Here is a 12,644-nt window from a genome sequence, read left to right on the forward strand (position 1 = left end):
ACAGAATGTTTTAAAAAACTGGGAGGGTGGTAAGGAGGAAGAGGAACTCCCCTCCCCAACAATAATCATAATAGTCCCAGGACTTTTAGATTTGCAAAATTCTTTTTCTTTTTTGTTTTTGTGCTTTGATAATTAAATTTTAATTTGCGGATAAGGGCTTATGAGCAATGTGTCATCACGATTCCTTAAACCTTGAAATTCTATGCTTACCTGTTTTCAAACTATAGATCCCAATGACAGTATTTCTGCATTTGTCTAGATTTTGTTTTTTCTTACATTATGGCCTTTATGCTGCATTTCTGTATTTCTGTGTCCCCATCCTCTCTCCTGGTTGAACAGTTTATGCAGAGTGACTTCAATCTTGGTGTTTTTGTTTCTCACCTTCTGTAAATTAAACTCCACAATACTATTGTAGAGATTGTATGGAGCCTAGGAAGTGGTCAGGAGGCAGACTTTCACTTCTTTGGGAAGCTTTTCCATGTTCATCCCTCCTTATTTCATTAAACTAATTCTGGGTCAAGAATACTAGGACAAGAATACTGATTTTTTTAGCACAATCAGACAATCTCTTGAAAGGAAATCCTTATATAAGAAATGGCCCTGAGTGGACAGGAATTCTCCAATGTACTGACATAGAGATGAAAGGCTCTTATGTGGTCACAAATCAGATATTGTAATCTGCATGAATAAATGAGGGACGCCCCAGCTGGTCATGGCCACCATTGGCAAAGTAATCCCCGTGTCCTACTGGAAGCTGGATACCCAGATTGTCTGTATCTGTGTGAATGACTTCTACAATAAAGCATCCCCAGGTCCAGTCATTCTTCAAGGTAGCCGTGGTGTACTCTGGCCCTGCAGGATCCAGACCTATTATCCTTCCCAGCTGGCCTTTATAGAGTTGTTCGACTATTTCCCCAACATGTGCTCCAAGACTGACCCCAATGATGTGGATAGATGACCATGACACACCCAGCACCAGTAGATTGCTGATGAATTGGGAGATTTCCAGATTGAGTTTTATCACATTATCCACAGCTGAGTAATAAATACTCATGGATCCATAAACCCAGGCTACTGCAATCACCTTCACATCTGCCACATACAGAAATGGATGAATTTATCAATCCAAGATGGCTTTGTTCCTAATGCCCAAGAATTCCACTGACTCACTGATGGATGCACGAAAGATTTGTCTTACATGCTTGCAAGAATGGGTACCTAGGTTAGTAGACACCAGTTGAATAGGGTAAAGAGGAAAGAATGCTATTATTTTGTTTTACATGAATGAAAATGAATTAAATGCATTTATTAATCATTTACTATGTGTTATGCATTGTGTCCTCTTTTATAATTAAAATTTTTTCAAAGTTCTTTACATAATTCTCTCATTTAAGCTTCAACAACCATGTGAAGTATGATTATTTTCATTTTATGATAAAGAAAAAAATTTTAAGATAAGTTAAATGACTCGTTTAGGATTTCATAGCTCAGTACCCAGCACATAGTAAGCATTTAATAAGTGCTTGTTGATTGACATAGCCATTCAATGGCTAAAGCAGAATTTGAATTCCAGTCTTGTCCTCTATTTACCACATAGCACTGCTTCTCAAATAGGAGAGAAATAGCCACTAAGTTCTAGATTCTCCCCACTTCTGTTGTGAAGAATTCAATGAGTTTTCCACTACTTTCTGGCAATCTAAGATTTTTTTGGACTTGCTGTAGTTATTTCTTGTTTACCCACCTGGGGCAGAACTCACCTTTTCTATCCTGAGAAGGGCAGTTGCAGATTCCTAAAGACTCCTCATTTCTTTGGTAACTCAGGTGTTGAGAAGAAATATCTTTTCTGTATTTACTGAATAGGAGATATACCCTAATTTGGAGTGATTTATCAATGAGTCTGCATGGGCACCACAAAGGAAGGATTTGGGTCTCCTAGAACTGGAGTGTGGGTGATGATTTGCTTTGGGAAATGGATATTGATATTGTTTGCTTTTAATGTATTTTTCTTAAATTTTGTTGTTATTGTTGTTGTTAACATTTTAAGCAAGGTGTCTCTTTTCAGGCTACAATGTAACAGCTTGTAATTTATAATTGGGCAAGGGGTTTCTGAGACTGGGAATTGGGGCTTAGAGCATAGAGCATTACTTTAAGAATATATAAGCAAAAGTGTAGTTTAAATAGATGTAGCAGAAGATACTTGCTATGCTTATTAAACCAAATGATTGCTATTCATTTCTTTTTTAAAAAATTCAATTTCATTTTATTTTATATTATGAATTCTCTTTCCTTCTTCCCTTATTCACTCATTGAGAAAGCAAGAAAAAACAAAAGACAATTCAAATGCGTATAGTCATGCTAAACAGATTCTTGCTTTAGTCATGTTTCCTTCTCCTCCTCCACCCTCATCAAAAAGAAAAAGACAAAAAGATAAGGAAAAATGCTTCAGTCTTTACTCTGTGTTCCTCAGCTTTTGATCTACAGGTAGAGAGCATGTTTCATCATGAATCCTTTGGAATTGTGGATGGTTATTGTGTTGATCAAAGTTCCCAAGTCTCTCACAGTTGATTATCTTTACAATATTGTAGTTATTATATAAATTGTTCTTTTTATTCTGTTCACTTTATTTCACATCAGTTCATACAAGTTGTTCCAGATTGAGCACTATTCATTTCTAGTGATTTATGTGAACACAAATGATGCTGCCAGAAAGAATTTATTACACCTTGCATAAGATCATATAATCTCAGGCAAGAAACTGAAAATCTTTGGTTCACAGGCAGTGTTTTCATTAACATCATCACCACCAACAAACACTTATGATGTCCTTCTGATATGGAAGATAATGTTAGATGTTGGGGACACAAAGCCAAATGTTAATTTTCATGTTGTCTTTCTCATTCGATTGTAAGCTCCTTGAGGATTTTTGATTTTTTTTTTTTTTGGTATACCCATAACAAGTTCTGTGCTACTATTATCCCCATTTTGCAGATGAGGAAATGGAGCCCCAGAGAGGTTACATGATTTGTCCTAAGTTACAGAGCTATTAAGTACTCAGGACAGAATGTAAAGTCAGGTCTTCCTGATTCAAGGTTCAACACTTATTTTTTTGGTGAGGGACAGTGTGTATGTTTTATTGAATTTTATTAAATATTTCTCAATTATACTTTTTGTTTTTTCTACTTATTAGTATTTTATCTTTTTCAATTACATGTAAAGATAGTTTTCGTCATTTACTTTTTTTGTGAATGATTTCTTTCCTTCCTTCCTTCCTGCCTTCCTTTCTTTCTTCCTTCCTTCCTTCCTTCCTTCCTTCCTTCCTTCCTTCCTTCCTTCCAATTGGACTTAAGTGATTTGCCCAGAATCATAGCTAGTAAGTTTGAGGTTGAATTTGAATTCAGGTCCTTCTGACTTCATACCCAGTACTCTAATCTTTGTGCCATCTAGCTTTCCTTCAACATTTACTTTTATAAGAATTTGATGTCCATTGTTTTCTCCCTTCCTCCTTTTTCCCTTCTCCAAGACAGCAAACAATCTGATATGTTATACATGTACAATCATATTAAACATATTTCTGTATTAGTCATGTTGTGAAAGAAAAATCAAAACAAAAGAGAAAAACCACAATAAAGAAAAAAATAGCAAAAAAATGAAAATAGTTGCTTGATCTGCATTCAATTTCCATAGTTCTTTATCTGAATGTGGATTGCATTTTCCATGATGAGTCTTTTGGAATCATCTTAGATCATTTGTAATGCTAAGAAGAGCAAAGTCTATCAAAGTTGATCATTGCACAATGTACGACTACAATATTCTTCTGGTTCTGCTCACTTTAGTCAGCATCAATTCATTTAGGTCTTTCCGAGTCTTTGGTTCAGCACTCTTAAAATGTAGGAATGATGGGATCCTGACCAGAGTGAAGTTTATCTTATAAAGGTTGGTAAGAATATGTCTGAAATCTTGCAAATGTAATTTCAGAATATGAAGAGCTTTGTAGCCCTTTGAGGATAGTTCCAAATTGTTCTCTAGAATGCTTGCACCTGTTCGCAGTTCTACCAACAGTGTATTAGTGTACCTCTTTTTCCATATCCCCTTTAGCATTTGTCTAGACAACCTTTTTAAGGAGATTATCTGAGAAGGGTTAGAGAAATACATTAGTGATCAGAACTGGTAGGATCAAGTGAGAGTTTTCTGGAAAGCCATAGTAACGTTTGTAGGCTGCAGAGATTGATATTGATATATTGATAGATAGAAGAAATGAAAGATTATAGAGAATTGGGATGATATAGCAGAAATGGTCTATTGGAGAAGGTGGGAAGCGACAGGTTCAAAACTGCATGTAGTAGAGACTGGCTTTGGAAAGACAAGGAACCTTTTCATCTTCCACTGAAGAAAGGAGGAGATGGTCAAGCTCAGAGAGATGAGAAATGAGAAGAGGAGAGAGCGAGCTCTCATTCAGTGGCCTTAGCTCGTTTTTCTGTGAGATATAAAAAGAATAGACATTTATTTACTACTTCAAAGCTCACAGAGGTTTTTTTAAACATGCATTATTTTATTTGAGCCTCACAAACGCATGAGGTTTAGGTAAAATTATCTCCAGCGTATACAGAAGTTCAGAGAGATTCATTTACTTGATTATACAGCTAAAGTAGTAAGTGTCACAGACAGGTAGCATTCAAGCCTAGGCCTCCAACTTCCATTTACTATGTCACTGCCCCCTATGTAAGGACCTGTTAAAGGAGATGGACATGGAAATTGGGAAGGGGATAATTACAGCTTAGACAAGAGAAGATTTACAGGAGACATGGTAACTCACTCCAGTAATTTCAGACCCTGTCAAGGTCATGTGGAATTAAACTAGGTCCCTAAAACTAGAAGCAATGAGGGGAGGTTACAGAGGCAACTGTTGGTTTGAATTAAGGAGAAACTTCACAATTAGAGCTGAAAACTCCCTGTCAAGGGAGGCCTTCAAGCTGAAGCTGGAAGAACACTTTGGGCAGAGAGGAGGTCTTGTTCAGGCACAGAGTAACCTAGATAGTACTGAGATTGTCAAAACTCTGAGCATCTGAACTTTGGCCTTATATTTGTGAGACAATTTTCAATTTAAAGAGAATAAATTTGCTTATTTATGCAGTTGATGCATTGGTCAGAGTAGATAGAAATCAGATATCTGAGTCAAGAATGTCTGGTTTCAAGTCCCTTCTTGGAAATATACTGGCTCTGTGAATCTAGGCAAATTGCTCACCTTCTCAACGCCCCAGGTAGTTTTCTTTCTTTTTTTTTTTTTCTTTAACAGTTTTTATTGATATATATATTTTTTAATATTACCAAAATTTCTTCCGTTATCTCTCTCCTGCCCCTTCACAAAGGCATTTCATATAACAAATAACATTTCTTAAAGGAAAAAAAAGACAAAATCAGTAAAACTGATCAATATATATTGAAAAGGTCTGAAATATGTGTAATGTACCATGCTTCTAAACCTCCTACTTCTGCAAAGAAGTGGGCTGGAGGAGGGGTTGTCTACTGATATTTCTCCTTTTGCTTTGTGTGCTGATTCTTCATAATTTTGGAGTCCAGGGAACTTTCTAAGACTCTAAATTGCAAAATAGTTGCTTGTCTATAATCCTGGAAGAGAATTTCCTTGCTAGGAATTCTCTATACTAATGCAATCAGAGGCAAAGATGGAAAAAATGGACTTGCATTATCCACTCATAAGTTTGGAGCCTACCATTTGAGAGCCATTAGACTGACTATTTAATGCCAGTAATTCTCAAAGTTAAGTCTGAGAAACCCCTGTGATTCCCCCAAACCTCTCAGGAGTTTTGCAAGGTGCAAATTATTTTCAAAATAATCTCGAAGCATTTATATTTTTACGTGACAAATATTGATTTACATAAACTAAAGGAACAATTACTCTTTAGAGGGTCCTGAGTGATTTGAAAACGTCCTGCAGCAAAAAGTTTGAGAACTGCCAGTCAGTGGCAGATCTAGGATTAGAACTCAGGGTTTCTGACTCTGTCTATGCTCTCTGCTACCACTAAATGATGCTTAAGTGTCTGTGCGGGCACATGTGTGAGTGTGTATACATACAAACATAGACAAACACACAGACACCCACAACGTTATTGAAGGAAAAGAAAAAAAAAGTTTTCAGTTAGGCTTTTTCCTTTCAAACAATTTGTAGGAAATGCAGACCTAAGGCAATAATTCTGACCACTTATACTTCAATTTTCTGGCTGTTTTAGCACAAGTGGTTATTTGGCTTCAAATACCTGGATTAGTGCCTGGATTACACTACCGCGTTACGGGGACCAATGAAAGCTGGGAGTGGGGACCCAAGTGTTTTAGCCTAGAAGAGTCTCCCACTTGGGTCTTTGCTCCTGAATCTACAAGAAACACCATACCCCTATGTGGCCAGGGGATCCCCAAGACAACCCTGGAGTCCTGCACATATCTTGGTTTCCTAATAAGCCAAAATGGTACAAAATTTTGGGAACTATCTCATCCATGTTTCTAATTTTGCAGAAGAGGAAATATTAGGTTTAGCATTAGAGGACCTTGTTTTAACTTCTGCCTTTGATTCTTTCTACCAGAGTAACCTTATTTCCCTCATTTGAAAAATAAGAATAAAGAGGGTTGGAATAGGAGGCTTGTAAGGGGCTCCAGTTGTCGACCTGTGCTGTAATGACTTGAATGATAAGGGACTTGGTCAAGATTACACGGAGAGAAAGATCTAGATTCCTTAAAGAATAGAATGCTGAGGGGCAGCTAAGTGATGCAGTGGATTGAGCACCAGTCCTGAAGTCAGGAGGACCCGAGTTCAAATCTAATCTCAGATTTGCTAGCTGTGTGACCCTGGGCAAGTCACTTAACCCCAATTGCCTCAGCAAAAAAAAAAAAAAAGAATAGAATCTGGATTTGGAAGTGGGTCCAAAGAGCAATTAAACTGGACATACCCTTGGATCCAGAAGTACCACTATTAGATCTGTATCCCCAAGAGACCATAAAAAAGGAAAAAGGACCCACAGGTATAGAAATATTTATAACAGTTCTTTTAGTGGTGACAAAGAATTGGAAATTGAGGGGATGTCCATCGATTGGCTAAACAAGTTGTACATGAATGCAGTGGAATACTATTATGCTATAAGAAATGATGAGCTGTCAGATTTCAGAAAAATCTGGAAAGATCTACGTGAACTGCTGCTGAGTGATGTGAGTGGAGCCAGAAGAATATTGTACACATTAGCAACATTGTGTGAAGCTCAACTATGATTGATTAGTTATTCTTAGCAATACAATGATCCAAGACAGACTTAAGATGGAAAATGCTTATATACATCTAAAGAAAGAACTGATGAAGCCTGAAAGCAATTGAAACATACTATTTTCACTTTTGTGTGTTTTTTTCCTTTTGTTCTAGTTCTTTTTCCATATAATTATAAATATGGATATATGTTTTACATGATTGCACATGTATCACCTATATCAAATTGGTTATCCTCTTGGGGAGGAGAAAATGGTGGGAGGAAAAGAGAAAATTTGAAACTCAAAATTTTGTTTAAAAATCACTTGATTTGTAAATGAAAAAAATATTATTAAAAAAAGGATAGATTGCTAGATTTACAGTCAAGAAGTCTTACTTAGCAACCTGTGTTAATTACTAGCATGAGAAAGACTAGACTGAGGAAGTCATTTAATCTCTCTCAGCTTTTGTTTCCTCATCTATAAAAATCTACAAAAAAGAAAATATTGTCACAGGGTTGTTCTAAAGATTGAATAAAGTAATAAATATAAAGTTCTTTGCAAGCCTTAAGTTACAGGCTATCATCATCATCATCACTGTTGTCATCTTCATCATTATCATTATTAAGCAACTCCCAGATGTGAAGACAGATCTTCTAATGACTCAATTCTGGCACCATTTTATTCCATGTAGCTTTTTTGCTTCAAGAGAAGCAATCAGAGTCACCAAGGAGGTAAGGAGTGAGTTATAGGAGAAGCTCTTAATAGCTCAGCAGAGGGGAGATGGTTTATGGCTCTACACAAGCTGTCTGGGGCTGTTGCTTCTCCAATGTAAACTTCCACACTCCCCAAGGGAGGCCCATCCACACAGCTTTTAGTTAAACTCCACCTGAGACAGGAATCCAAGTGAGATTCACAGCTTCTTTTCCGGCAACACCATTGCCGCTTGAACTACTTGTGGGAATGAGGGGCTAGCTTCTTAAATTTTTTAAATTAATTAATTAATTTATTTTTGAAAATAGCCTTTTATTTTCAAAATGTATGCAAAGATAGTTTTCAGCCTTGCCAAACTTTGTATTCCCAAATTTTTCTCCCTTCCTTCCACTCACTCCTCCCTTAGAATTCATATGTAGGTATTTCCACATTTATCATGCTGTATGAGAAAAATCAGATCACAAAGAAAAAAAGTGAGAAAGAAAATAAAAAGCAAGCAAACAACAACAGAAAAGATGAAAATACTATATTGTGATCAACAGCGAGCCCCCAAAGTCCTCTGGATGCAGATGGCTCTCTCCACACAAATCTATTGGAATTGGCCTGAATAAATTTATTTTTTTCAATCAGTAAAAATCTACCACCTCTCCTCCCATTTCCTCATTATAACTAAAAAAGAAATAAAAACAAAACTCCTTTTATAAATACATAGTCAAGAAAAACAAATTTCTTCATTACACACATTTCCCCCCAAAAGTCTTATTCTGCACTCAAGTCAGTTTTATCAGGAAATGGGTAGCATGTTTCATAATGGGTCCTTTTGAATTGTTATTGGTCATTGTGATATTAGGAATTCCTAAGACTTTCAAAGTTGTTTGTCATTACAAGATTGTCATCATGTATACATGGTATTCTCCTGGTTCTATTCATCTCACTCTCCATCAATTTATACTATAAATTTTCCCAGGTTTCTCTGAACCATTAAGGAAGAAGGTTTTATACATGCTGATATTAGGGTAGCAAGAGTAGCCTCCTAAGGCTTGGGGAAGATATGGGTACAGTGGAACAATGTTGGATTTGGAATTAAAAGATCTGATTTTGAATCCTAGCTCTTCTGCTTAATTCTGACTAAATCACTTTGTCTCTCTGAGATTCAATTTCCACTTATATAAAGTGGAAGGGATGGAAGTCTCTTCCTTCTATTTCTGTTATCCTTTTTAATCTTGTTTCTAAGTGATCCCTATGTCTCTTCTAGGCCTAAATCTATGATCCTATAGAAATGGAGAATGGGTTGTAGTCAGGAATAGTGTTTACACTTCTATCTGTGCTTTCTTTATGACTGTCTTGTAAGGTGACCTGGACAACTGGCTGTCATACTATGGGAACTATGGCTTCTAGGTTTCTAGAGTCTCCACTGGAGTTCGGAGAAGATGGTGTTTCACATTAGAGAAGACTGAGGTGGGGAAACCCATTTCTGTAAGGAGGCTCGGAAGGGTTGGCCCAAGTGGGCTGAGTGAAAGAATGGAGGTAGATTAGAAGGCAGGAGAAGTGACCTCAGGCAGCTGATAGAGAAGTCCCAGCAGATTGCTTCTCTCCTGGCTGTTGCCACCTCAGACTGACTAGATATGTCTCAAAGTCTGTGTCTATCTCTCATTTTCAATAACAAAGGACATTTTTTTCCCACATAGACACTTCCTTCCAAACATACCAATAAACACCTTACAAAACAAAAATGAACCAGCTTGTTTTATTGTTAACAGAAAGGAGGGATGTATCCTTTAACACTGAAAAATGTGGTATTTATGTTTAGAATTAAAAAAAAATTATGAACCTATCAAACATCAACAAATATGAATATTTTCATATACAAAGGAAAGAAAGGGAAATGGTGTTTGAAACACTAAATTTCTTTTGTTGTACAACTTTTTAAAAAATATATTAAATTTAGCATGATAGTACTAAATACTATTTTGTCTATGTTCCCTTCTGAACTTCCTTCTTCTCTTTTAAAAAATGTTTTGCTGATGCTTTTTAATTTTTGAAAAATCATAATTATTATCTCCTACTCTATCTACCAATTCTCCCCCACCCAAAATTAATGAATCCCTTCCCTCCCCCAAATAAGTAGTACCAAGTAAAATTGGTTTCATCTGAGAATATATATCTTGTACACTTATAATTTTCTTCATCCTTTCATTCTCTCTGCAAGTGAGAAACATATTTTATCATTTTTTTGGGTTTCTCATGATTTGTCCTATTTTTCAGAATTTCAAAGTTGTCTTCATTTAAAATATTATAAACATCGTATGAATTATTTTTCTGGTTCTGCTCATTTCACTTTGCATCAGTTCAGTCAAATCTTCATAAGTTTCCCTGAATTTGTCCCTTTTGTCATTGCTCATATTATACTTTATATATCATAATTTGCTTAGCCACTCCCCAATAATAACATCCTGTTAGTTTCCAGTTCCTTGCTGTAAGAAAAAGTGCTACTATAAATTTTTGGCACACATTTGACTTTTGCCTATTTCTTTGATCTCTTGGAGTATATGGTTAAAAGTGGTATTGGAGTCAAAGGATATGTGCAATTTAGTGACTTTTTTTTATATGATTCCAAATTACTCTCTAGAATGGCTAGAACAATTCACAATTCTACCAACAAATGCCTAAGTGGGTCTGCTTTCCCACAGTCCCTCCAATTATGGCCATTTTCATTTATCATCTTTGCCAGTCTGAAGGTATGAGGCAGAATTTAAGAGATGTTTTTCTTCTTATTATTGGTCAATTGGAACTTTTTCCCATATGCATGTTGATAGTTTGGGTTTCTTCTTTTGAGGACTACCTGTTCATTTGATTAGACAGTTAATATAATGAGGAAATGGCTCTTGTTTTTATATATTTGTACATGATTTATGTGTATCAGATATACTCAGAGAAATTTACTGTAAGAGGCAACTAGATGGCATAGGAGGGAACTCACTGTGTCTCACAACAGCCTATTCCACTTCAGTTTCCACATGGCCATCCCTTCTTTTACTTTGGATATCATGCTTCTATAGATGCAGCTAACAATTGAGTTAGCTTTTTTTGGCTACTATATCACATCATATATTTGTCTTGTAGCTCTGTTTTCATCTTTACATTAGATTCTGCTTGTGATTGCTAAAACCTTGGGATATTTTTCACCTAGATTTTTCTAACTATCTTTCCCTCATTCTGTTCTGTTGCATCTTTTCTTTTACTTTGCTAGTTTATGCATCACTTTACATTGCCAGACTTATTATATGTTATTATTCCCATTGTGCTTTCCATACTCCAGTCAAAATGGCAGACTTGCTGTTTCTTACTCACAGTATGCTGTCTCCTATAGGACCCTGAAATTCTCCTCTTCCTCAAAGCTTAGCTCTCACATCAATTTTTACATGAAATCCATCTAACTTCCCAGCTGCCAATGTCTCCCTTTGGAACTATCTTGTCTTTATATCTATTTTGTATTTATTTATGTGTTTCCATATTATTTTCCTTAGCTGAACATAAGCTCTTTAAGGCAGAAATGATTTTGTTCTTGTCTTTGTTTTATTAGCATCTTATACAATGCCCAGCACATAGTAAATGTTAATAAATGCTTGTTGATTGATTGTTATTGGTTGGTAAGATTTTTCTGGATCTAAATTCCATTATGTACTGTTTGAGTTATCCCTCCTAACTTTGCATCATCAGTATAATTGTCAAGCAAGTCATTGATAAAAATGTTGAACTCAACAGGGCAAAGACAGGTCCCAGGTCACTCCACTGGGACCCTCCCTCCAGTTTGACATCAGTATGTTAATAAACATTCTTTGAGTTCATTATTCAACTAGTTTTGGATCTTCCTAGCTCTACTATAAAATATTCTCCATCTCTCTTATCTTATCCATAAGGAGATTGTGAGAGAGCTTTGCTGAAATTCAGTTATACTTTGTTTATAACATTTCCCTAATCAACTAGTCTAGTAATCCTGTCAAAAATGGAAATTAGGCATGATGTATTCTTTGTTTCCCCACTACACTTTTCAAATTACTTTTTATTGATGTCTTTTATTTTTATATTACATTCATTTCCGAATATATTCCTCCTCCACTCACCTTCCAGAAAGCTTTCCTTGGCAACAAAGATTTTAAAAGAAAAAGAGAAAAAATGAGTTCAACAAAAACAGCTAGCATACCTTCCAATAGTATATGCAATATTTCACACCCACATAATATGGCTTGCTGCCCCGAAGCTCACCCCACAAATAATGTGAGTTGCATTTTCTCAATTCTTCTTCAGGCAAATTTGGGCAATATAATCAGGGCTATTTTGGTTTTTGTTATTGTTGTTGTTGTTTAAGGTTTTGTACTTCTTTGGTAATGTATGCATATTGTTTTCCTGATGCTACTTATTTCATTCTGCATCAGTTTATAGAAGTCTTCTCATGTTTTCCTGATTCTTTACATTTGTTGCTTCTTATGGAATGATAATATTTCATTATATCATATATTACAATTTGTTAAACCATTTCCCAACTGACAGGCACCTACTTTGTTTCCAATTCTGTAAATCTTTTCAGGCTTTTTTAAATCAGCTTGTTCATTATTTCTTATAGAATAGTAATATTCCATTATTTTCACAAATAATAACTTATTCAGTCATTCCCCAATTGATGGGTA

At 35.7% G+C, this 12,644-nt stretch overlaps 1 pseudogene; it reads right to left on the bottom strand.

Annotated features, from left to right (window-relative positions):
* Positions 1–255: 255 nt before the first annotated feature.
* The window catches only part of LOC100921560, a 38,846-nt pseudogene continuing 26,457 nt past the window's right edge, over positions 256–12,644 (bottom strand).

This window comes from Sarcophilus harrisii, chromosome 2 (assembly GCF_902635505.1).
Source record: "Sarcophilus harrisii chromosome 2, mSarHar1.11, whole genome shotgun sequence".
NCBI classification, from domain to species: Eukaryota; Metazoa; Chordata; class Mammalia; order Dasyuromorphia; family Dasyuridae; genus Sarcophilus; species Sarcophilus harrisii.